The sequence below is a fragment of the Borostomias antarcticus genome (assembly GCF_949987555.1).
Source record: "Borostomias antarcticus genome assembly, chromosome: 17".
In the NCBI taxonomy this organism is placed as follows: domain Eukaryota; kingdom Metazoa; phylum Chordata; class Actinopteri; order Stomiiformes; family Stomiidae; genus Borostomias; species Borostomias antarcticus.
Genome location: NC_140250.1, coordinates 18,159,240 through 18,186,739, shown reverse-complemented (window position 1 = coordinate 18,186,739; position 27,500 = coordinate 18,159,240). Strand labels below are relative to the sequence as shown.

The 27,500-nt window shown below is 46.3% G+C and overlaps 1 protein-coding gene across 1 annotated transcript in view; it reads left to right on the top strand.

Moving 5' to 3' along the window:
* The window catches only part of tns1b (tensin 1b), a gene marked incomplete at its 5' end in the record, with an annotated part of 185,352 nt that overhangs the window by 28,793 nt on the left and 129,059 nt on the right, over positions 1–27,500 (top strand). The gene's annotated exons all lie outside the window — the stretch shown is intronic.

The following is a 27,500-nucleotide window of genomic DNA, read 5'->3' as shown; positions in this document are numbered from 1 at the left end:
TCCCTTTAAAGCTTCATAGGGTGTGGTTTGGAACCCGTAAGGGTTCTGTCTGACCTCAAAAAAGGTTCCATATAGAACCTTACTGACTTGAAGGGTTCTATTGAAGGGTTCTTCCAGTGTTACACACAGTTCTATAACTTTTTCTTTTTTTAATGAATCTATGAAGGTATTGAAAATATACATTTGCTTATTCCCAAACATCATGGTCAGTTGGGCCAGGCTTGGAGAGTTTGCTTTGTTCAGAGATTGTACAACGTTGTGACTTTTACAGCTCTCATTTGATTTAACTGAGAATTGATTAGCTCTGAGGTATGTAAGTATATCACATGTATTCCACGTGAATCATGTTGCCATAATTTTCTGATTCATGCATTAAATGTGAGTGATTCAAGACGATTTGTGACCTACGTACATACGCATATTAGTTAATCATGTGGCATATAAAGTGGGTTAAGTATCATGAGGTAATCATTTCAATCATGCTTGGTAAGATTAGATTTTTTTTTTGTCTTGAAACCTGAAGATTAACCTATATCACCGATTGAACAAGATTTTAAGGTGCAAGAAAAAGTAAACCAATGTCTTAACTAAATGCTGATGTATACCATGTTGGAAGTTAAACAGCCATTCTATCCGGCTTAGCATTCTCTGGATCCCTTTTGGATCATTGAAGTGTCTGTTCCATGCTTTGCTCTCCCTTCTCATCTCTCCATTTACTTGTAGGTGTCCATCCAGGTCTCTCTTAACAGGTAGAGGGGTCTCTCTTACCCGTTATGTGGTGTGGTGGAAGTATTGAAATATTGAACATGTACAAGGTCATATTTATGCTATATGTCAAATAAATGAGTGGGCATCGTTTGTTAGAAACAGCATCATGGTTTTGGTTTCAGGCATCGGTACGTACATGTGCAAAACTTGAATGCATTAAACACTGCAAGCTTTGGCACTTCTCGATAGCAACGCATTACATTTCATGCAGTACCTAGATGCATTAGAACATTTCAAAGTGTATGCATGTCTCAATATGCTCCATTTGGTTATGGTGAGGGTTAGGCGTTCAGCTCCTTGTGGTTAGGGTGTGGGATTAGGTTAGGGATATTGTATCATTGCACAAACTTCCAAAAACTGATTTCAGAAATGAACACACAAGTACACACGAATTGTGAAAATATTAGTAACTAGAAATGGGGGTAGAGGGAGGACTGTTGCGCCTAGTATTGTCCTTCTTAAAGTTGTTGGTGGAGGGTGCGGTGGTCAAACGATACAAATGTAGGAGTGGGGAAAGACCAATACATCCATGGGAAAGACTCGCACACCTCCAAATATGGCAAAGAAAAATCTTGGCGAGAGACTTTAGCTCAGGTGCTAAAAAATAAAAAAGTGAACAAACGTTTCGTTCATGAGACCTTCATCAAGTGTCATACTGTTCACGATGAGCATTTATTAAATCTTTCATCAACTTATTCCTAAGTCTCTCGCCAAGATTTTTCTTTGCCATATATGGAGGTGTGTGAGTCTTTCTGCACTCCTAAACTAGAAATGGGGCTCAGAGAGCACAGGGCCGAGTTTCCCCAGAGGCATCGTAGCGCTATGTTCATCGTAAACTATGGCGTTCATCGTAGCGCTACGATGAACGTAGCGCTACAATGCCTCTGGAAAACTTAGCCCAGGCCTCCTTCCATCAATGCATTTCATGGCTCTGTGCACACCAAAATTGAATGTGTTCTAAAGTGGCCCATGCTACACACCCCTCCACCGAGTGTCATGAAAATCAGTCTGGTAGTTATTGCGTAATCCTGGTCCAAAATATGAATGACGGTGAATGACCATGGCCATGTTTGGGTGGCTCGTGGACCTGCCCCGTGATTCGGATCCACTCCAAACCTTAATGGACTCTAGTTTGACCCATGCTTCACCCTTCCACCAGGTTTCGTGAAAATCAGTTTGGTAGCTTTTGTGTAATCCTGCTAACAAACAAACAAACAAATAAATCCACACGTGAACACAAGCCACCGAAAACATTACCTCTCACCCTGCGCTGTCTCTCGGGGAGAGGTAATGAGCTATTTGGAATATCATACGATGAGCAACTAGAAATGGTGCTTGGAGAGCACAGACCTCCGCCCATGAATGCATTTCGTGGCTTTGTGGGCTCGCACATGATATGTTTGGTATTTCTGCATTTGTTTGGCCGAGAGCTTTATAGCAGTCTGAACCCTGTGTCTCTGTGACCTTCCCACGTTGATATATGGTCGTTTCAAGACCCCCAATTGACAATGAAAGGAGGTGAATTTAATGGGTTTTAAGGTTACCCACGCTACACCCCTCCACCGAGTTTCATGAAAATCAGTCTGTTAGTTTTTGCGTAATCCTAGTCCAAAAAATGAATGGAGGTGAATGTCCGGCTGTGTTTGGGCGGCTTGGGGACACGACCCGTGATTCGGATCCGCTCCAAAATTGAATGGGTTTGAAGTTGGCCCCTGCTACACCCTCCCCTGAGTTTCATGGAAAGCAGTCTGGTAGTTTCTGTGTAATCCTGCTAACAGAAGGACTGACGACATCTGTCTGCTTGGTCGTGGCTGCCGGCTTTTAACATCCTTGGCTAACGTTGGTTATAGAGGTGCGTTGCTCAATTACTGGGAAAGCTAAAGCATCTTTTTAACTCTGCTTAAAAAAATATCAGCTTAAAAAATATTATGTATTAGGTAGGGGTGTAACAATATATCGTGCCACAATATATCGCGATACAGAAACGTCACAATACGAATCGTCAAGGGGAAAACAATATCGTGATATGTTTATTGTATCGCTGGCTACACAACGCTGGTAACAAACACGTCTTTTGTCTAGGCCTATCCATGATATTACAACAGTTGAGCTCTAAATTCATAAAGTGTAGTGGAGTACAAATGTGGAGAAATGCACTATTGGTGTGAACAGCAGCGCTACTGCAACGCTTCACACCTGCCCTTAGTGTATCGTATCGTATTGTTATCATCAACCCAATATCGTGTATCGTATCGTGAGATTAGTGTATCGTTACACCCCTAGTATTAGGGAAGAATTGGTAGAAATTCCTCCCAAAAATGTGAAATCTGAAAATAAAACAGAAAATGTAAACAGAATTGGGGGGAAAATCAAACGTATGTCATAGAGGCCTATATGTAGGGATACTATATCAGTCTGAGAACACTATATCCTCAGCCTTTCCACACTGCATTTGGAGATCAACAAACAGAAAGATGATAGCACACACAAGGGTGACCTCAGAACTGGCGAGGGTAAGGAGAGAAGGTTAGAGTCTCGTAGCTGTAAGTGCCGCTAGCTTCGTGAGAGTACAACTAATCTGTAATAGAGAACATTCAAACACGTTGTTCAATGAGCCAATCGTGTGCTCAGGAATAGCTCTCAATATATGATGCTGTGTCTCTCACCTCTTGTCAATTCTTGTGTAGACCAGTGGTCAGGTTTGGCATCGGGCCACATTTTTTTCTTAGCTAATGTCTGGTGGGTCAGAATATAAGTACCAGTAGCAGCACAATTAATAGGCCTTCACTACAAATTAAAGAAATATGTATGATAATAACATAATTCTGATCTGATTACTCTAAAAAACAAACACCAATGTTGAATTATTTTAAATATTTTATATTTTATTCTTAAATGGGTAGTGCATAATTTTGGACATAGAGACTTAATGTTGTTGATTGATGGACAACATTTTCAGCTGTCTCTCTTTCAGGCGTTAGCGACATGCTAATGCTAACACAATCGAACTGAAATGGCTAGAATTCAAGAAGACTCACTTATAAACAGTAAAGTCATATAAAGTCAAACATATCCTTTTCGATCGTGGCCATTGCAACTTTTTGTCCCCCCCCAAAAAAAGAAAAAAAGAATATCTCTGCTCCCTACTCAGCGCAGTGCTTGATGATAAGGACGATGCAATAATTCTTGGAAATGAAACACTCAAAAGCATTGATTTTACCTTAGTTAAATGATGATAGCATACGTCTCCATAAAAAAATAAAAAGATAATGAGGTGAACAAAATAACAATAATAACCCCAAATTATCTTTTATCAGAGCTACTGTAACTAAAATTGCCGCTGTTCTAAGATGTTCGTGTGCAGACACATCGGTCCTGCTTGGTGGTGTTGAGGTCACACAGGGGTTATGTTGGGGTTAGAGTGTGTTTGGAGTATAGAGGTGAGGCTTAACAGGGGGGCTATCTTCCTTCTTAACACTGTCCCCTCTGAGCTGGTTCATCTCTGTAGGGCTTCCCAGAGGAAATACCAGGGGATTAGTACTTTTCACTCTGTGTGTGTGTGTGTGTGTGTGTGTGTGTGTGCGTGTGCGTGTGTGTGTGTGTGTGTGTGTGTGTGAGTGTGTGTGTGCGTGTGTGTGGTTTGAGTTTGACGAGGAGGGGGGGTTGTGTGAGACAGGGCAGAGTGAAAGATGCACAGGGGTGTGTATTTGTGTATACTTATACTTGGGACTCCCTGCGTGTGTATAGGATACTCGTGTGTGTGTGTCTGTGTGTGTGCGCGTGTGTGGTTCTATATCACACATCTGTGCGTGCGTGTGTGCGAGCGTGCGCTCCGCTCCCTGTCATTGAAAGGCGCACGGGGGGGGGGGGGGGGGGTCTGGAGTCAGGGGGGTTAACGTGGCCATTGGTGACCGGTGAGAGCCTAATGAAGCAGCGCTGCTTCCCAGCCTAGCTGTGCTCTCTCTATGGCAGGGAGGGGGGGGGGGGGTCAGGAGGCTTTTTGTGGTGGTGGTGGGGGGGGGGGGTCCTTTTTTTTGATGGCACTGTTCTGGCCTTGAAAGAAAGCAATGTGTTTTCCGGAGTTGGTTTATTTCTGGGGAGGAAGCAACCGTAGGGTCTGGGTGGGGGGGGGGGGGGGGTGAGAGAGACCAGCTCAGAGGAGATTCACAGATGGCTGAGCGAGAAGCTTGAAGTGAGGGAGAGAAGGATGGAGGGAGGAAGAGAGAGAAAGATGGAGTGATGACGGCCGAGGAAGCCGCACGGAGACAGGCGGGGGGAGGGGGAGGGGGGGGGGGGGGGGGGTAGAAGGGAGCTAATGAAAAATTAAAGCAAAGTTAGCTTAGACTTGAAGGAGCAGGAGAGCTGGGAGATGGAAGGGGGTTAGGTGAGAGGGACGGAGAGAGAGAGGGGAGAGAGGAGGAGGGACGAGGAGAAAATGAGGAGGACGAAGGGGGGGATTTCAAAGAATGAATGAAATTAAGAATGAAGAGAGAGAAGGAGAGAGGGGGGTCAGTGGGCAGGGCGGGGGGAAGGGGGGAGGGGCTAAGGGAGGAGGAATGGGAGAGAGGGAGAATGAGTGGAGGTCCCCCCCCCCCCCCCCCCCCACTCTCTCTCTCTCTCCTAGACACCTCCCCCTCCGCTCCCGTGGAGAAGGGAGCTGCCTGACCCCAAAAGGCTTTGTGAAAGTTCCTCACTGGAGGAGAAGAGACACAGAGAGACAGACACAGAGAGACAGACACAGAGAGAGAGACACAGAGAGAGAGAGACACCCGGGCTCAGCAGTCGGGAAGACAGAGTTGGTGAAAGCAAGTGAGAGAGAGAGAGAGAGAGACGGACAGACAGACAGAGGGAGAGAGAGGAGGGATAAATTGAAGAGGCATAGACGGAGAGAGAGAAGGACACCACGGGGGAGATAGAGAGGGAGAGTGAAAGAGCAGAGGGAATCAAGCGAGCAAGTGAGTGAAAGAGGAGGGGACCAAGTGAGCACTAGAGAGAGAGAGAGAGGAGAAGGAGGAGAGCCTGCAGCAGTCTGACTCCTGGCTGGTCATGGGTTTTCTGTATTGGAGATCTGGCCACTGTGGAATAGTCAGGAACGCTGAGCCTGGTCTGGAATACTAGCAGCAGCAGCATCGGAAACCTGGAGGAGGAAGAGCACGATGCCGTCTGTGTCTCTCAGTCTGCCCGCGGCCCTGGCCGGCCAAGCCCGTACCTGGGTCTGCCTCTCCTGCATGTTCTGGGTGAGCTGTGTGTGTGTGTGTGGGGGGGGGGGGGGGGGAGGTCCATGTGTCAGTGTGTTCGTGTGTGTGTGTGTGTTACTATTTTAAGTGTGCATGTGCATTGACTTGTGTTTTAGTGCTTTGTGTGTGTGTGTGTGTGTGTGTTGTTTTCTAAACGTGCGTGTATGCGTGTGTGTGTGCGTGCAATGACTTGTGGGTGTATTCTGAATGTGTGTCTGTGCGTTTGTGATTAGGAAGGCATGTTTGTGAGTCGGTGCTATCTACAGTAGATAAGTGTGTCTGAAGTAGTCTGCTCTACGATGGCCCAGTCTGAGTGGAGGGGCCAGTGTTGTGCTGGGGTCAGCTGGGTGGTCTGCTTTGCCATGGGGGGCTACAGTGGGAGTATTTTGGCGCTGTTGGGGATTACTAGAAAGGGTGATACTGTCAGAAGCAACACTGGCCAGAGGTGATGTTATTGACAGATAAAGAGAAGGAGAGAATTTTTCTCTGTCTGTCAGTGGACTTCCCTCTATCCCTGGCTTGGTCTGTTTTGACACAGGCTAGAGGACTCCTGCTCCCTTGCTTTGGCTCTGACCGGCTGGGACACAAAGCTATTTTTGCTCTCTTGTATAATTTAATCTGTGTGCTTTGCTCTCTGTGATGCGTGTGTGTGTGTGTTTGTGTGTGTGTGTGTGTGTGTGTCCGTGTGTGGGTGTGCGCTCGCCAAGTTGTGCTGTGGTCCGAGCATGTGTGGAGAAGTGTGTGTCTCCATGTGCACAAAGGGGTGTGTGCCCTATACGGTCCATGGGATGTGTTTCTCATTAATATCTATTGCCGCCGGGTCTCACAACTCTCCAGAGACTGTCTACTTTCCTCCTCTCCTCGTCTCATCTGAGCCGCTTCAAAATAACTGGACAGCAAAACCCTGATTGACGATGTTTGATGGGCGTCCATATTGTCTTCAGCCTGGTTGGGCTTTTCAGTTTGAGGAGTGGAGAGAAGAGGAGGCTTAGTAGGGTATTGATCTACATCGTTATGGTTCCTTGGTCTATCTCTGCCCTCTGGTAGAACTCTGGGTTTTTCGAGGAGCTACAGGGGTATGGGTCAGGATAATCTTATTGACCCCTCGATCAGTTAATTAGCATTCTTTCTTTAGGGGAGGAGTGGGGGCAAGGGGATTGTTAAAAGATCCCAAAGCCCCCCAGCTAAGCTTTGGGTCACTGATGGACTGCGTTAGAGGGGCCGTATTACAATGTGGCTTACTTTAGGGGCTGGATTCAATCAAACCTACCCTAGCTTTGATTTTTTTCTTGAAGTGATTACACTGCCAATGCACACTTGGGTCTGACTGAAAACATTAATTCTGCCTGGTTTCAAAGCCATTGTGATTTAAGTTGACTGCAAGATATTTATGACTAGAAGCACTCAGGCGTTTAAATATAGTCAGTGAATTCAGGGATTTAGGGATTTCCGTGCTGACATTTTATTTCAAGGGATCTTTCTGCTAATGATGCTTTTCAAATGTACTGAATGACACTTGCGCTTTAAGGTAGGCTGCCGCACTATATCATTTACAGGTTCAGTTTTAATGTCTTAGGAACTCGGTTCTGGTGGCTGGGGAACCCTGCTTGTCAGGAGCGTAGAAGAGAGATGTGTTTACAGCTGCAGAAGACGTTATGGGGAAAGAGCTTCTTTAGGAGAATTCTCCCCCTAACCTCTGGACCATCTTGGATGAACGAAGACTGTCCAGTTTACAGACAGGGGGAAATGGCTCGAGGAACAAGATGAAATGACAGTACGCATTCTGGAAATAAAAAGGAGATGCTTTGGGGATGTAGAAAGGTGATGGATGATATTTTGGGTGAAAGATGACCTCTGAAGGGTACAAAATCCAACACCGGTCTATGACCGCCCTTCCTAAAAACATTATGAATTATTGATGAGATCCAAAAGGGGTTTGGTGCAAGATTCACAAGGTTTTTTGGGGAAAAGGACAATCAGCAACTATGTCCTCTAAAAAAGCACACACATTTCGCCAGGAGCATCAACTCTGAGAATGCTTTCAGCAGGCAAGAGAGAGCGACAGAAAACCGCAACGAAGGAAGTTGTGGGATTTGTAGCCGCGCATTGAAGGCCACTTCTACCAATACGCAAGGGCTTAAAGGGATATTCTGGAATTTTTGAACTAGAGCCTCAGATTCAACAAGGTGCTCGAGTTGTTGTTGCAAATGCACTTCAGAGAACACCGTCTCGACCGTGAGCCAAAGCAAATATTGACCCTTGGCTAAACCTCCGAGCTGTCACAGAGGTCAAAGAGCTTAATGGATTGATCAATGTCCATTACCCTACAATGAATCAATCTTGAGCCCACGTGTGTCTTGCTTACAGGCCAGCTTTTTGCGGTGGCCCATTCTCAAGGAAGTCTGGTGTAGTTCGAAAAGTCATGAAGGTTCGAGTTTCGTGGGGGGTACATGTACAGTATATCTAGAACGCACGCTCAAAATCAAGCTTTGACGTAGTTTGGTTGTGCTAGTTGGAGATCACCTATCAGTTTTGGATTAGTAGTGGACCGATTGATCCATAAATACATTTAGGATTAGTAGTGTTCAGACAGACTCAGTACAGTAAGTTGTAGAGTTGCAGGTTGAGTAGCACATGTAGACTATTCTTCTTCTTTCCTTTCTGTCTACTCATTGCTGTTCAACATTGCTTTCATGCCTCGTCTTTGCTCTCTCAGCCGATAGCTAGTTGAATTCTCTCCCTCCACCATGCACTTCCTGGGATTACCTCTGATTTGACTGAAAAAAAAAAACACTCCACATGTGGGGCCCCTCAGAAATACGGCAACATTTTCTATAATTGTAACATCTGGCTTTGCGTTGCTCCAATGTTTTGTAGCTGTAATGGATTTGCCATGCAGTTGCTTTTCAGCATGCCTCCTCCATTTCATCATCGTGAAATCCAGTTCAATCGGACACATGCTTTCTCTTGGAGCCGGCCTACACTCGTGTCCCCTCCCCTTACTCGTGGTGTGGCTCTGGAGTGGAACGAAGTGAAAAAAACACACACTTTGAGACGGTGGCCCAGAGGGAATGCCGCCACCCCTCGCACAATGCAGATGGGAGTTTAACCCTTCTCAGGCGATTTATGGAAGTAGTAGAGCTTTGTGTGCCCCACGCTCACCCAGCCACGCCCCCGGCCACTTTCTCTATGCTCCGTTGGACTTTTAGGCCCCCAAACCTCTTTTCTCCTTCTCTGCCTGTCTACATGGATTGAACTCCAGACTGGAGTGACAGACTTCAGAGGTCGCCTTTCTCTTTCCAACCTCTTGTCTTTGTGTCTGAATGTCTCTCATTCACAGTCTTGCTACGTTGTCTACTGGTCTCTCTTTCACCATCTGATCACTATCTAATGGTATCCCATTTTAAATGATCCTTCACATGCACATCATAGTGCATATCATTCCGACTTGCGCTGCTCCGTTGCTCTGTTCCACGGTTGCCAGTACCCATGAGCTGGTGCACATCACATGCATGGAGTGCACTGGCGGGACAGCGGGATTATGGGTAGCGGGGCTTATGGGAAAGGCAATGTTTTGATCAGTCCGAGACAGCATCTGTCTTCCACAATATATCACCTCTTTGTGATTCAATGTTGATTTAGTTAGCGGTCTGGCATTAGTCATCCGTTTGACCTTCTATTTTGTGTTGTGCGTGTGGTTTCAATAACATGCAGTCGGAATCCCGCATACACGGACCCGCTGGGACAGCGAATGTCTGTGCTTTTCCTGAGCCAAATGCGAAAATCCAAACATACCACACACAAGACGGGCTGCCTGAGAAAGCAACCCAGATGCTGGGTAGTGACTCATACTGGTGGTGGCGAGGAGCTCCAGAGGTGAAGCATGCCACGGTCGACGTTCGCTAGGTTCACGTCGCTCGGCGAGAGTTGATCCGGGCCTTGGCGGGCTTTCAGAACCCTAATTCTTTTTGATGTTCATCTCCGGCTGTAACGATCACACTTTTTTTTTGAGGGGGGGGGGGTTCGTTCACCGTAAACTGTTTAGTCTCGTTGAGCGGCATGAGTGTGGAGGGTGGACAGAATAACCTCCTCATTAAAGCAGGCTGGAGCATACTTATGGTACATAAACAAACTGAGTATCCTTTATGGCTTTGAAGACCAAATGGCAACATTGCTGTCAAATGACTACAGGACTGTGGTCAGATTGAAGGACGTAATTCACTGAAATTAGCAATATGAAATGTTATGAAATCCCAAGCAGGTCTCAGCTCCTTCCCGTGTGCCTCAGCATTTGAGTTCCCTTGGATTTTCGGACTAAGCACAGGCTCAGACATTATATTGAGCTCAACCAGATGGGGTCTTGTGTTCTTTCTGGCTCCCATCTTGCCAAAGCAGGTAGAGTTTGCTATATAAGGAGATGATGCAGCTTTGGAGCTTGGCTAAACACTCAAGTTGGCGTCGGTCCTTGAGATGAATGCAGGGTTCGAAAATGTCTTCAGGGTTCTTGCTCTGATTTATTTTTGAATTTTACGTCACAGAACAAAAATACCCATTAAAATCGGTGCTTTGTAGGCATGGTGAACTGGGGTACTGTAGGAAATGTGGTGCTTCTCATGTATTCCATTGTTCTGTGTTGTGTTGTTTTATTTAACAGATATCTTTGTGTCTGTCCCAGTACTGTCTCAGTGTTTGTTTTGCTCCAGCACAAGAAGACTTTCCATGCGAAATCGATAATAACCACCTCGTCAGAGGTCACTAAGCAGGAAGTGAGTTGACTATAGGCTTCAGCCAACATTTTTGCACAGCAAGGCTAGGGAGGTGTGGGGACCTGTTAGTAATTATGCTTTCAAAGAGCCGACAGGACCCATGTGGGCCCCCCAAAGCTGGGGGCCCAGACTGAATTGAAAATGGAGGAGTAGACCCTGCAATCTTTTCACTCATATGTCAATAACATCACCCAGCCCTCTGTGTGTGTGTGTGTGTGTTTTTGTGTTTGTGTGTGTGCGTGTGTGTGAAACATGCAGGCTTATGAGCTCAACCTATCTTCACCTGTAATGAAGGAATGTTTTTATTCCTCGTTTCTATCCTTCTTTCTCTTAGCTGCTGGTGAACAACATCTCTAACCCTTTGGAGACTTAGTCTCTTTTAGAGGCTTTTACTGGACTATGGACGTGTAAGTTAGTGTGCTGTAGCCTTCAGAATGTGTTTCTCACACTCTTTTTTTCTTTGGCTTGATAACCCCCCATAGCTCATATTGACCATGCCTCTGTCTTTTACAGCAGTGCTAATTAATGGACTGGTTCCCCGACAGCCTGAGATTCTGCTCACTGATAGGAACAGTCTGTCAGTGTATTGGCCTGCTGTGAAGCCAGCGGCGAATGATCGATCAATGCAATAAAAAAGATCTGTGCTCTTTCCTGGTTGTCAGCATCAAACAAGAACTTGAATTGATCTGGACGATAAGGAGAGTGTTGCCTAACAATGGCCACCAGAACTGTCAGTGTCAACAAACCCTATATGGCCCCCAGCTGAGCGAAAGCTCAGGGAGTCCGGATTTCCTGTTGTGTAAACGTGTATGGTTGTCTTTTGTTGCGATGCCATTGCCACATGCTTGGTCTATCTGTATTTAATAACAATTTGACATTCAGATAGTGTTCTATGATCTGTTTGTAGTGTTTGCTTCTTGAGGCTGGGAAACATTTCTAACTTGGATGTGCTTATAGCAAGTCTAATATTGCAATATGCAATCGGTTATGAAGTGAAATATTTCATCCTCATTGAATCTGTTTTTTTCCTTCAAGCATAATTTGTATCCTTCCCCAAGCCATCACCATTTCCCAAGGAATATTTCGAGATGGCCACTCATTGAATGCAGTGTATTAAATGTCAATCTTTCTAAACGGTCAACGGCGAAACCTCAGCCTCTCGTGAGCATTAAATATTCTCCCAAAAGGGCACCTATCTTTGCTCAGTTATATTAAGCAGGTGGTTTGGTTTGACCAGATCAGATGTTGGTTTTGTCCCCAAACGCCTGGGAAACGACCAATCACTACAGATGCTTTCCCAGCATCATCCCAATATAACAGAAATGTCTGCGGGGGGAGATACTGTAGCAGATGCATGTCAGTTAGGGACACCGAGCACTTTTGGAGGTCAACCAACGATTCGAAAAGCTTATATCAAAACATCAATCATCAAGCCAGCTTTTAGAACTTTTGTCAAGATATACAAGCTTTTATTTTCTTGGCAAATGACTAATTTATGATGTTGAACTCGGTTGGCTTTGAGCAGATTAAAGTAGACGATGTGTGCAGGAACAGTTGTACTGGCTATTAATTGTGCAATTGGCCAACATTGCACAATATAAGGCATGTTAGATTTTCTGCTTTGGCACAAAAGCCCGTGAGAGAGTCAAATGTTTTGTTTTCGCAAAACAAGAGCATAAGCCCGGAGGATTTTAAAATGTTTGTTGATATGGAGTGAAATTGAACTTGTATGAACTTCCTATAATGGCTTTGTTTCAAGTCAAACACCTTTGTTTACCATGCATCAATGTCGTTGCATACCATTGTGTAATTAAGTTACTCTCTCTGTGGGACAATGAACGGTCCTTCTCTTGTCTCTCAATTTCATGTGGAATGTGGCTGGATAAGACGTCTTCCCTCGATTCCAGGGCATGTTACAGTATCTGGAGTTCCCTTTTCAAAACTAAAGCCGTAGTGATACTGTATGCCTATTTCCAGAACATCTACTGTACATTACCCTAATTAAATCAGTTTTCATCCTGTGAATCACCCATTCACACACACATTCACACACCAATGGCGGCAGCTGCCATGCAAGGTGCTAACCTGCTCATTGGGAGCAATTTGGAGTTCAGTGTCTTGCCCAAGGACACTTCGACATGTGGACAGGAGGAGCCGGGATTCGAACCGCCGACCCTACGATCATCGGACGACCCGCTCTACCTCCTGAGCTACAGCCGCCCCATATTCGGACACAGTTGAGGCTAACTATAAACAAGGCCACCTCCAGAATGTTTGAGGTGGGGGATTCACCAAAGGTGTACAGTAGCTCCGATCAAGGTGATCTGTCAGACATGATAGCAGTTGTATGGCGAGTTAGAATAACTGATAGACTCTGTGTTTATGTCTGAGTAGAGAAGTGACGGAGTTTTATCTTTCCTAAACTGAAGCATGGGGTTTGTTCATTCATTGTTCCCTTGAGAAGCAATGGCTGAATCATTGGTTTCTTCCAGCTATGCATTTGACCTGTGAACCCCAACATGTGTTGTTAGTCTCATGATCTTGAATGACTTTGAAATTATTGAAATTATTTAAGTTGTACAATGTAGAGTACAACGTAGAGTAGGCTATCTCTTCACCTGCTGTATTCACAGCACATCTTGCAGAGCTGCAGCTGCATTTTTAAGGAGATGCAATATTTTTGCATACTGTATCATATTTTTGGACTATAAATCGGAAGCAGACTATGAATACAAAAACTAGACTTATGGTGTTTTATCAATACCCACCCTCTGTATTCCCTCCTCTAACAGTGCTGTTGATGGTCTGTGAAAAAGGGGGATTTTCTCTCCTCAGTTCTGGATGACTGAGTAATTTCCTCCCTGGGATCCAGCTCTCTGATGAAATGCATATTGAGTGGAGGAGAGAGGGAGGGGCAGGAGGGAAGGAGGGGTTGGAATGCCTGAGGTGCATTTTCCCCCCAAATGAAAAGCAGGTGACCGTCCATTGGTAAGGCCAGTGGATGCAGCGAAGGCAAGATGAGAGAAGAGAGGACAAAGAGGTCACATTCCTACGTTCGTGCAGAGATGGAATGATAATTCTTCCGATACATACTTTTTTTTTTTATTGCATCGAAGGACGACCCATTCTGCTAAGTCCACATTGACATGAAGTGACAAGTTGTGTGAGGTAGATTCACCAAGGTCTTTAGCAACACTTTTAATTACTACATATCTACTACATATCCCTCATCCCTACCCCAAACTCAGCCATATCACTTAATACCCTAAGTTGAAATCTTAGCGTGAGATACAGTAAGTACCTGTAACCTTAAACCTAACATTTGCAAGTCAAACATTCATGTCAATGGGATATTGCCTGCTACAGTATACATTGTTGGGGCACAGAGCATTTAAGGGATTTTGGAAACATCTTTCCTAGGAACGAACGTTGTGGTTTGTTGAGCAGCCGTTGTGGCTGTTTCTTCGCAACCCCAAATTAAGTAAACATATTGGTCATAATAAATTGTCTCTCTAGCTTGTCGTACTGAGTGCGGATAATAATAAACGTTCAGGAAATGTTGATCTTCCAACATTGTTTGGTCGTTGTGCCAATAGCGTCTAATGAGAATCAGATGTAAGAGCCGTTCCTAGTGTTGTTGTGAAGACTTTGTTTGAAAGTGTGCAGTCGATGGTAAACATTAGTCTAGGCTTACAAACCCGTAGAGGGACGGGGACCTGGTGGACTCAAATCCAACGTTTTATTTATGGAGGGAGCTTATTCTCACTTTCTGAACCTTTGCTCTCCAGCTCCGTGTGTGGTATGAATAATTCAGTTACTTCATGGCACGGCAGATGACCAGTAGCAGAGATGGGCAGTATTTCAATTATTTGTATTTGAAATACGTATTTTAATTACTTTTGAGTATTTTGTAATTTGTATTTGACATGGCTGAAAAAATGAATGTAATTTGTATCAAGATACTTTACAGTGGAGTCATTTTGTATTTTCAAACTTTATCTTATTTTTATCTTGTTAACAGCAATACTGATATAAAATATATATATATATATTTTTTTAAAGTGCACATGTTGAATCTATCAATCATATCAAAGCTTTATTTGTATAGCACATTTCATACCCAGAGACAACACAATGCGCTTGAATGACATGTAGATAAAGGCTAAAGATCAAAACGATCGATGCATGTGGCAGTTGGTTAAAGAAGTGAGTCAGTAAGCTAGCTACACTGGTGCTGTGACCCGGATGCCCCTGTGGATCTGGAGTGAGTCTAGGAGGGTGAGAGTAACCGACTGAAAGTCCTGGTGAGTCCCTGAGTAGCTAGCGAGTTGTTGGTTTAACTCACTCCCCCAGTGTAAATACCGTCCACCCGAGCTGATGAGGAGCTTCTCGGTGGCATAGCTGGTTAGAACAGTGGTTCACACCGCGGGAGTCCCGGGTCCGCTTCACGTCCGCCTCACGTCCGCCTCACCTCCCAAAATCACTGGGAGCCACAGCCTCTCATGGTTTACTGCTTCATTTTCCATGTCTTACTATTTGCATTAAAAGATAATAAATAGGAATAATAATAAAAAAAAAAAAAAAAAAAGTCTATATTGAGGCAGCCTGGTCGCACTTGGCAGACTTCAGAATTCAACGCTTGTCCATCGCCTCCAAATGTCATTTCTAGATGGCATCATACAGTTATAAACGTCGGCAGACGATGTGGGATAGGCCTAAGTTTTTGATTGGTTGTTCACATTGGAACAGGTGATGGAAGAGGGGTATAAATTTGCGAGCGCTTTTGAGGGTGGGTCGGGTGGTTCAAACAACTTTGGTGAGACAACACCGAACTTTGGTGAGACAACACCGAGTGCAAAACTAGCTGGCGAAACTAGCAAACAACAACAACGTTTTACAAGCAACTAGCAAACAACACTACTAGCTAGCCAACTAGCTCACATTCTTACCGTCATTATTATTAACTAGCTCACATTCTTACAGTCATTATTATTAGCTACCATTAGCTACTGTGGACACAGGGATCAGGCTAATTTACGAAACTGGACCCAGGAGTGGAGCTACAGTACTCGGACGGCGCTTAGTGGGTTCGCTCCACATATCGCAATACCCCTGCCTGGAGGCGTGCGGGCAGGCGCACAGGGGAATTGCTCAATGCTCGCTGCCCGAGCGCCTCCACGCATATACGTTATTTTCATCATTTGTATGATGCCGTCTAGAAATGACGTTTGGAGTTGTATGATGCCGTCTAGAAATGACGTTTGGAGGCGATGGACAAACGTCAAATTCTGAAGTCTGCCAAGTGAGACCAGGTTGATTGAGGATACATGCATTTTGAAAATACAAAATACATGTATTTTATCTTGATACATTTCCTGGCACCAGTATTTTGTAATTTATCTTGATACATTTATTTGAGGGGTATTTTGTCTTTTGTAATAAGATGCATTTTGATGTATTCTTACCCATCTCTGCTCATAAGCCATTACACAACTTAGGGGCGAATTCACTAAAGGATTGCGCAGCTTTTCCTGACGCAAAGCCTGTGCAAATAAGTCAAAAATTATGTTTGCTATTCACAAAGCCCTCGCAAAGGGTGAAATACGGTGTTAACTGCGTTGCGTTCGTCATTGCGTTGCTCTGCGCCGGTGTTATTAGCTCATATTTAAATTAGGTAATATGGGCGGAGAATGTTCCCCTTTCTATGCAAATGAACATTATTGCAAAACCCGCCCAATTCACAAACATCGGCGCAAATTGCCTCACGCAGTTAAAGTGAAATTAATACCGTTTTCAGAAACGTGGTGGTATTTAAGCGCAAGGGGTGTGTCGCGGCCAGCCTGTCCGCTGATCATGGCAGATTGTTGCGAGGCGAAGGCATCGCAATGCCAGGCATGTTGTTCGTGAGAGAATATTTAGAAGAAGGTCACTTTTTGATTTAACACTAGAACCACCGCGGTAACTTTTTGGACACCAGAGCGCGCAGCTCTTCAGCCAACTGGAGGATGAAGTCGCGTCTGGGGAGGCTCAGTTGACTATGCGTCTCTCCACCCGTCCCCAGCGAGTCCAAGCTCCCCCAATGAATATAATAGCCTACATAGCACGAAACTGTGCGTAGGCTATAGGCTAATAGTCTATACGCGAAACTGCGCATTCCCTATAGCTGTTCATTGAACAGCTGGGGGCCGATATAGGTATAAATAAATAAATAAAAACATAGCCTACACAATATTTGTTTTATTTGAATGGTCTTGAAAATATTTTGCTTTTGTATCATAGGTGACGGCAGGTATCATCTTCAGCCATGGATGATGACTCCCGTGCGTAATCCTTCCAACGTTGGAGAGGCGGCGTACAACTGGGCTCACATCAGGACGCGCGGTGTGATTGAGTGCACATTTGGAATCCTGAAAAGCCGTTTAGATGCCTAGATCGTACCGGTGGGGCAATGTTATACACTCCCCCAAAAGTATGCCAGATCATCGTGCTGCAACTTGCATAACATAAAATGACAATTTTTCCTTTGTTCGTCTTTTTAAATCATTCCACCTCCGTTTGCAGTCTTCCGCGTTTACACACACAAATGGCACTGACTGATTGGGAAATTAAACCCCAAATATGATTTTTTGCTGCAGTCGTGATCTTTTTTGCCGAAAGCTGTGAGACATGTTTTTGAACCTCGTCCGTGAGGCCTTCAAGTTCGCTGTCTGAAAATCGTATCTTTCTTTTTCTGTCTGCCATCGTCCAATGATATGCATACGAGTTGTATGCGCTGTATGCGCAGTATTTATAGTCATTTCCTATATCAGCAGCAAATTGCACTCAGCCGCAAACACCGAATGGGCGTGTTTGCGCTGGGATATTATTAGCGCAATGTCTTTAGTGAATAGGTTTTTAAAACGGAGCACATAGCGGGCGCAACTGACGCGCAATATTATGGTGCAATTAGCGGGCGCAATTTGCTTTAGTGAATTCGCCCCTTAGTTTATAACGTTATGCTTCTAAGAACTTAGTTCCAACCAAAAGTAATGGTTTTCAAGAGTAGCGATGATGATTGATCACTGGCCACAGGGGTCTTTTGCCATCTGCTGGTGTTTCATGCTACAGGATGTAGTATCTAATGTTTTGAACACAAAAAATACAACACTTATTGTATAAGCGTGAAAACGACGGAACGGAAACGAGGAACACTTTTCCTTTTCATTTAATTTAATTTCATTTCAAACCTTTATTTACATGTATACTTGTGAAGCACTGCGGTTTACACAGAGACACAAATCAAATCAACAAAACAAATGCAATGTACAATAATAATAATTAAAAACAGTTACAGGTTGAAGTACATGGGTCCAGATTCTAATACATAGGTCTAGATTGCATCATTCATTCTGAAAAAGTACCCTTTCTAAATATATAAATTAGTCAATTTGAAGTGTCATTTCAAAAGCAACTGAGGAAGACGACAAACAAGGTTTTGTTGATGACTGTTGTGACGGGCAAGCCAGCTAGCAAAAGCTAGGTTCTCCCCAGCCTGTCAGGGTCCTTGTATGAACTGACAGGAAAAAGACCATTTGACAACAGTCTCCCTCTAACAAGTCGTCGACCTCGCAGACGAGTGGAATTCCTGCTCTAAGCCCGGCACCTACCATGGCTACCAGCTCAAGGGGGTCGGACGGGGGAAGGTTGAGCTGAACACTTCCCCCACCGGCCCCCCCCCGCCTGGTTCCTGTCCACTCTGATCGAGAGGAGGAATTCATCGGCTTTTTACAAATCAATCAGTCAGCTGCACCCCACCCCCCATCCACCAATGGCATCCGCCAATTCCTCTCAAGGTACAAGAGAGGCAATGTCTCCCAAGTCTCCGCACCCCCCCCCCCCCGACCTCCTCTTCAAACTTCTCCTCCCCTCTCATTGCCAGAAATCTGTGGCCCATTATTGAATGGCCATGTGGGGGCTTCATTGTCTTCACGTGATCTAGCAGAGTGAGGGGGGGGGAGAGAGGAGGATGAGAGGAGGGAGGAGAGGAGAAGGAAGAATGAGAGAGGGCTTGGTGGGGGGGGGGGGGAGAGAGGCTGAGAGGGAAGGATGTAATGACGGAGAGAAAGGTGGGAGGAGGACATGGAAAGGGGGGGGGGGTCTGTGTGGATGTGGGGTCGGCCAGAGTGGAAGAGGGATGGCGGGGGTTGGGGTCAGAGGTCAGGACCCTCTTGCTGGCTCACGTTTGGAAGCTGAAGAATCACAGCCTTGTGAGAGAGAGCATGCGTGGTGGAGGGGCCCAGCGCTCACACGCACACACGCACGCACGCACGCACACACACACACACGCACACACACGCACACGCACGCACACACACACACACACACACACACACACACACACACACACACACACACACACACACACACACACACACACACACACACACACACACACATCCCCCATATGAGCAGATGGGACCTTCTGAAGTGACCTCAGTGTGTCTGGTTACCACGTCACTCACACACTTCCTGCTGGCGGAGTTAAGGAGAGGGTTATTCCAGGTGACCCGAGGTCCCGGCAGGTGACTGGATACAGCACTGGATACACTCAGGCCCTCTTTTATACTGGAGGGAGCGATGATTCAGCATGGTTTATTAGACACTTTAGAGACTTTTATTTTGAAAGCTGTTCTACATATGTAGAATTCTGCTGAAATTTTAGCTGTTCTAACAGCGCTGGCAGTGCAATTATATGCCATTCCTCTCAGTCACCAAAACACACACACACACGCGCGCGCGCGCACACACACACACACACACACACACACACACACACACACACACACACACACACACACAGAGTATGGATATTCACCAAGGTCAATTGTAATGTTTACACGCACACAGTGTAGTAATTTGCATTTGGCTGTAGGGATGGATAAGTCTCTTACCACAATCACTCACTTACAAGACTTTTTCACCCTCGTTTTTTAAGTGAAGATCCCCCAAGTTAAGAGGCTTGGTCTGTCGCTGGGCTTGGTCTGTCGCTGGGCTTGGTCTGTCGCTGGGCTTGGTCTGTCGCTGGGCTTGGTCTGTCGCTGGGCTTGGTCTGTCGCTGGGCATGTGAGGGCAACGCACAGCGGGTTTGCTGAACAGAAGCCGCTAATGGGCGGCACCATATTCCATAAGTGGATTTACGGTAAAACTGTCTATTACCCAGCCTTCAGTGCATTTTTTTTTTTTAACAAACTCTTGGATTTCAACCACATGATGTGTGTGTGTGTGTGTGTGTGTGTGTGTGTACTGTATTTCGGGGGAAGGGGATGGCGGGGGACGTTGACGCTTGAGTTGCTGTGAAACTTTGATTACAGCTCTTGGCCAGAACCAGTCTGCATCCTCTCTCAAAAGTGTGTATTTTTGTATATTGTTGTGTGTAAACAGGGGGTTTTTCTGGCTGAAAAGTGGGCATAGGTGGTAACTAGGTGTGATAGTTGGTGCTGCACGGCCATCTGCTCAACCCCCCCCCCCAAAAAAAACAAAACAACAACAACAAAGAAACATTCTCACTCAATTCATTGAACAAACACAATATATTACTAGTGAAAGACAATACCTAGGCACCGGTTGTACGGGAAGAGAAAGGAGAGAAGGATGGATGAAGGGGTGATGGAGAGGATGGGAGGATGAAGGGAGAGAGGGAGAGTGGAGAGAGGGAGAGTGGAATTATCGACCAAAAATACACATCCCCCAGATTTCTGTTACTTGAGTCTGTTTGACCTGTTTTTTGTCCATTTTCTTCGTAGGCAGTTAGTAATGTAAGTCGTAAGCCTGCAATATTTTAATGTAGCCTCTTGAAATGCCTGTAGACTGAAATAAGGAAATGAGAGATATGGACTCTATACAGTAGCTCTTAAGGGCAGACTTTCAAGTGTGTGTGCGTGTGTGTATATGTGTGTGTGTGTGTGTGTGTGCGCGCGTGCGTGTGCGCGTGTGTGTGTGCTGCCTGGCCTCTTAACAGACTGCGTGAGGGATGCAGCCCCCAAAGCCTCACAGCTCAGAGTGAAATCAGCCACAGCGTGTCAGCTTCCTCAGCGCACCAGTGTTTGTGTGTGTTTTTGCGAGTGTGTGTGTGTGTGTGTGTGTGATTTGAGTAGACGTTGAGGGGAACGCTTTTTGCTTTTAACGTCAAGGAGGAAAACAGCTTCTCAAAGTGACCTTATCGAGCAGGAATGTGTGTGGAGAAGCAGGCCTGTGAGGGGCTCTGTGCACGGCGGCCATTCTGGCGCAGCCTGGAAAAGCTACAAGCTTCACGTGAGACTGTCTTTAAAGTGACCTCACCAAGCTTCTGAACCTACATGACTGAAATACATTATTAACAAAAGGTGTACACATTTAATAAGGCATGCTAGCCAGTTATTCCCCATGTAAGTATTTGCCCCAAGTCCAGTATTAGGTTCACTTTCATTCTCTATTAGAAAGATTTTGATTAAAGGTGCAGTAAGTGGTTTGTGATTTCCTGTGAGACTAAGGATTTTTTTTTTTAAGATTTTGAAAAATGCAACTGACAAAATCCTCACCCCTCCCTTCAGGCCTCCCTCCAAAGCCACTCCTCTAAGCTGGGTTTTGGGTTGGGGAAAACAAATGACACTCACTAGGCAAGTAGGTATTACGTAGGTTGACAGGCAGGTGAGCCATCCAATCGTTTCAAGTTGGCAACTCAAAATGATTGGACGTCCTTATTACAGTCCTGCGACTTCCACAGATTAAGGATTTATTTCATTTTAGTATCAGAACACTTTATTTATTGATTGCTGTCAGGATGTAATGAGATGCAATTCTCATTACATCCCGACAGCAATCAATAAATAAATAAACAAATAAACAAATATAACAAAAAGTGGTTCCGAGCCAAACTGCCTACTGCACCTTTAACTCCCCCTCAAAGTTCAACTTTCAAGTTCAAACCGTCCCATCTTCTGCAAAGAAGGTTCTGTGTGATGGTGGCTTCACAGTGCTAGGCCAATAAGATCGGAATACCTTTCTCAATCCCCTGTTAAGTCTTCCTTTAGCCAAGTTTAAAAGTTCAAAGCGAGACAGTCTGCTGGTGTAGCCTTGTACTGTAACAGGTCCTCATATTTCCACCCTGTCTGGAAATGTTGTTAAGCGTGTATGTGTGTGTGTGTGTGTGTGTGTGTGTGTGTGTGTGTGTGCGTGTGTGTGCGCATGCATACTGGCTGCCTAATAGATCATTCCAGCATCGTCATGGCAATGTGCGCATGTCCAACAATCACAACGCAGGACGTGCACTTTTTTTTATAATTTTTTAGGCAAATTCACTCTAACACGTCATACTACAACCGCACTGCTCACATTTTCCATGACTCATCTACAAGAGAAGTCTGTCTGATAAAACAATTTACTCCGATTTATACACAGTTTATTGCTAGTGGGTGACATGCTCGCTCTGCATGCACAGCGAACCACCAACCACAATCACTCTTTCTTCCTGTATTTCTTTCTGTATTTTTCCGTATCGCAATGTTTATCTCAGAAATAAATATTGCCTTGTCAGTTTTTTCCCCCAATATCGTGCAGTTCTAGTGTGTGTCTGTGTTTGACTGCCTCTCTGTTTCTCTGACTGTGAGCAAGTATGGATGCTATACAGTATATGTGTGACTGTGCACTTGTGTACTTGGTAGGCCTGAAAGCATCAGATGAGACCAAGAGTTGAGAGCACGCAAGCGAGGCTGTGAGTTTGAGGACATGCAGATTTAAGGAAGATATATTAGTATCTGTGCGTGTATGTGTGTCCATCATCTAAGGGGGGGGGTAGGAGACCCTGTTCCCAGGAGATTAGCGCGGGCTGTTTGTACTCTGGCCTTGGCCCCCCGGGGGTCCTCGGGTGCCTGTTGGAGCCGTCCTCTTTTGTGCCTGTCTGGGAGAGAGATGGAGAGAGCGGGGGAGAGCCAGGGCCAAGGGCATTTGCATGGTCGGCAGCGCGTTGAATCAAAGACCACAGAGGCGCGTCTTGTGTGAGCGTGTACCGCCACGATTACCCAGCACCCCTCACCCCTCTGCTACCCTACTGCCCCCACCTCCCCCACGCTCACTCCACATTGGCCTCTCACATCTCCCCAAAGTAACCCCCCCCCCCCTCCGCCAAACAATAAACAAACTGTTAGCGCCAAACGCTCTCCTAATGAACAGAAACAATTAGGCGCACAAAGAGAGTCCCTCTATATTGTTAGCAACCTGTATTTACATATTATATCGGGGTTAACAACGGACCCTGGTCTTCAGCGGGATGGTCAAGGGACACTTTGTTTGTTTAGCTCCTATAAAAGAGACCCCCCCCCCAGACGCTGATGGGAATTAAACCACACGTCCTTTTGTCCCTGGACGCTATCAACCCCTGACCTCTGACCTCTGCTCAGCCCGTCCTTGCGAAAGAAAGAAAACGAATAAAAAATGGATAAACATTTGTTTGGAACGTGACACACACTGTAATGGGGGTAGGGAGATTAGCTTGAGATATTGCAAAAGGGTTTCGCAATACTTACCCCCTCCATCCCCCCCTCCACCCCTCTTTCTCTCTCTCTGTCACGCTGGATTGGTTGAAGATAGGGGGAGTGAACACAAGGAGCCCGTTTTGGGGGCCCGCGTCTTAAGTCTTGGCAGGCTAAAGATGAGGCTGAATAGACTAGGATTGAGACGTTTTGCCTGTCGTGTGTGTGTGCGTGTGTGCGTGTGTGCGTGTGTGCGTGTGTGTGCGTGCGTGTGCGTGCGTGTGTGTGCGTGTGTGAGCGCCCTCTCACACCCCGCCTTCATCCATCTAACACTCCATCTAGGCATGGAAGACATGAAAACCAAACTATCCGAGCGCGTCTGCGTTCTGCACGTTCACGTGAGAAACATAACCAGACCGTCCCGTACGCCTTACTGTTTGCATGCTCCGTGTACAGAGGATCATTTTCGCTTTTGTTGATACTCCGGCTTAAGCCTTTAGCTGGGTCAGAGTGGGAACAGTTAAAACCCTCCCATAATGAATCAAAACTACAAAGTTTGACGAAAGCCCAGGGAGGCCCCGGGACCCGCGTTTCCATAGCAACAATGTAAACGGACTGACTAGGTGGCCAGATGAGCCCAAAATAGCTGCTATGGTAACAGAAGTCGACTTCTAAGATGGAGGCAGATTATAATGGAACCCCCACATAGCAGGAATCCCAAACATGCATGAATTGCATAAATCACGGTGCATTAATCGGTTGAATCGGTGACCCGACCATGGGAACCATATTCAATCTTTGTCCCTTCCCTCAGAGTACTGTACTTGGACTCGCAACTTGATTAACAAGATTACAACAGGGCTATGATTCAAAAGTCAATTTGGGGGGCGAGAGAGGTTTCTTTGTGTTTACCAGCGTCAGCTTTGTTTTCCAGTGTCATCTTTTAGCACTTAGAGATTTTCTTAAATGTAAAGTGCAATACAAATAAAATGTATTATTATTTAGCTTTACTCAACAAAAACAAAACAGCCTGAGGGCAGAAATAGTACATTGTTTTTTCAAAGTCCAGTCGGCCATAGTCTGTGTTAGGTTCCTGTGGTAGCAGGTAGACGCTAGGCTAGCTCCGGTTCAAGACGCCTACTCAGCTGACCGTGGTGGGTTTGTTTTCCTGATCTGGTTTCTCATGAACGCTGGTTACTACAGCACCAGACATCATCCAGCTGAAACCATACTGTAGGCACCAGACATCATCCAGCTGAAACCATACTGTAGGCTCCAGACATCATCCAGCTGAAACCATACTGTAGGCTTCAGACATCATCCAGCTGAAACCATAGATGCTATGTGGCATTTAGCATACGCTTATTCCGGCTAGCCATTCAAAACCAGTAGCGAATATTTTAACAACAGTGTATAGAAGCAGCACTCAGACATTCACACTGACACACACATGCAGCACACACACACACACACACACACACACACACACACACACACACACACACACACACACACACACACACACACACACAGTCCCCCCCAAACGAACAAAGCCTATTCCCCTCCCGGCAGGTGACAGACGAAGCGATGGCGTGGACGCTGGTATAATCCCGTGTTCGGATGCCAGGCGGGCTCCTGCCACCTCTCAGAGGGCTGCTGCCCGCCAGGCCGCTCCTGCACAGCCACGCCCATTGTCTCAGGCTAACGAGATCAGGCTAATCACGTTACACGGTGGCAAGGCGTGGCCCAGAGATGGGATGAAGGGTCGCCTGTCTGGTTGTCGTCATGCGGATCAGACACACACACACACACACACACACACACACACACACATTGTCCCACACCGGAGTAATTATCAGGCACTGCTTTGAGATAAACAGTTCAACGGTTGCTCTGGAGCTTACGGTACAGGGCGTAGGCGATGCGATGGATGTTAGCGGTGTTTCAGAGTAAGCGCACGGACATGTTTCAATCACAGAACCTCAATATAGGCCTAATCCAGCTAACAAAGTTCTAAAGCTAACTGGGAGTTCAGAGCTTATGACCTAAAACACTTCTTTTCTCATCAGTGATCAAAGGAGAAGCTACGCTAGCTACACGCTAACTCCACAGGAATTGATACCTAAACATGCCAGTGAGAGCGTGCCGAGATCCACGGCCTACCCAGACATTGTCTGCTAGAGAAAGCCAGCCGGCGACTAGTCTGGCGACGCCGGACCTTCGAGATCCCCGCCTCTCCGCCGCCTCGTTGGGCGCGGCGATTCGCTGACTCGTGGCGCGGAGAGGAAACTAACCTCAGCCTGGGAACCAGACGCTTGGCTTTCCTGTCCGCCGAACAGAGGACTGAGACCATACTACATTTACATCTGCTCACTGGGGGAGGCTGGGAGGGGGGGGGGGTAAAGCCAGAGGGGGTGGGGGTGTGGGTGGGGGGTTAGGGGAGTGGGGTGGGGTGGAGTTTCAAGGCCAAACAAAGTAAGAAAGGAAAGAGAAAGAAATGGAGAAATGCCCAGAAAATGAGAGAACAAGATCGGGGTAGGTAAGCAGAGGAAGTATGAGAAAAAAAAGTCAGTCAGACACACATAGGGGCAACTGAGAATAAGTGAGCGCCTCTAGAATATTTCATTTAGCACCACAGTTGGAGACTAAGACACAGTTTGACAGACGAACGCATCGGGACGGTGGCAAGCGAGAACGGGGCGAGGGTCTGTTTAAATACTCAAGTCTCTCACCCACACGTACCTCGATGAATTCGGCCTGCTTTTCCCAGCGCGCGGCTTTGGGATTGATGTTGAGAAATTACAGTAATCACTACTGTGGGAATGGAAGGGTGGCCGGTCTGGTGGATTTCTCCGTGGCTGACCGCTGCCCTGTCCAGTGCCATGCCTGGAGATTCCCTGTCCTCGAGTGGGAAGTGTCCCCATGGCGTATGAAAAATCCCGCAGTAAGTCGCTCAATGTGCCAACCACATGGCTGTTCTGAGCGCTGTCCAGCACACACACATGCACACACACACGCAAGCACGCACACACACACACACACGCATGCGCGCACACACACACAACTGGCCTAATAGAATCCTCATGGGTTTCTAGCCATTCTGGACGGTGCTTCCTGCCTTGAAAAGCCATTCAATAAACTCTCATCATTTTTTTCCTGTGTTTCATCCAGTAGTGCACATGGTTTATAGGGCTTTGCATGAAGTCTTCAAGACACACACACACACACACACACACACACACACACACACACACACACACACACACAAACACACGTGAACACATGCTAGCGTGTGCAACTTTGAAAATACATGATGCACGTGCACACACACTCACACACACACACACACACACACACACACGTGAACACATGCTAGCGTGTGCAACTTTGAAAATACATGATGCACGTGCACACACACTCACACACACACACACACACACACGTGAACACATGCTAGCGTGTGCAACTTTGAAAATACATGATGCACGTGCACACACTCACACACACCCACACACACACACACACAAACACACGTGAACGCATGCTAGTGTGCGCAACTTTGAAAATGCATGATGCACGTGCACACACACACACACACACACACACACACACACACACACAACGTGCATTCCAACACGTTCCTTTTTTCCCGCTGTATTTCCTCATCAAGCCCTTAGTCCCATTATCCTGATCTCCTAGTTGAGCCTGCAGTGTTGTAGGTGGGGGTAGCCAACCCACCCCTCCGAGCCAGAGCCAAAAGCCAAAATGGGGCCCAGCTGAGCAAATACACAGAGGAAGTGATGTCAGAGGCCGACTCCCCGACGTCGTCCATTAAGCTGCGAAGCTGACCACAAAGAAGGAACCTGACACAGGTTCGGCAGCGAAGCCAGACGCCACGGGAGACCGTCGTCCTTCCATTTTGACTTTCCCGTTACCCCCGACTCCCCCGACGAACCCCGACTCCCCCAACGAACCCCCGACTCCCCCGCGCTCAGAATGCAGACAGGAAAGCAGGAGAGCAGTGGAGAGATGTAATTATAGGAGAGGAGGAACGGTGGGATGCAGACGGGCGGATCTTTTCGGGGGGTGGGGGGGGGGGGGGTCTGTCAGATCGGAATCATCTTTGGAGGGCTTTGCACAACACACCTGCAGCCTGGGAACAGAGAGACCGATCGTGGGGGGGGGGGGGATGAGGTTACTACTCTCCTCTGTTTGACCACGGCTCTTTGTGCGAGGAGAAAGTC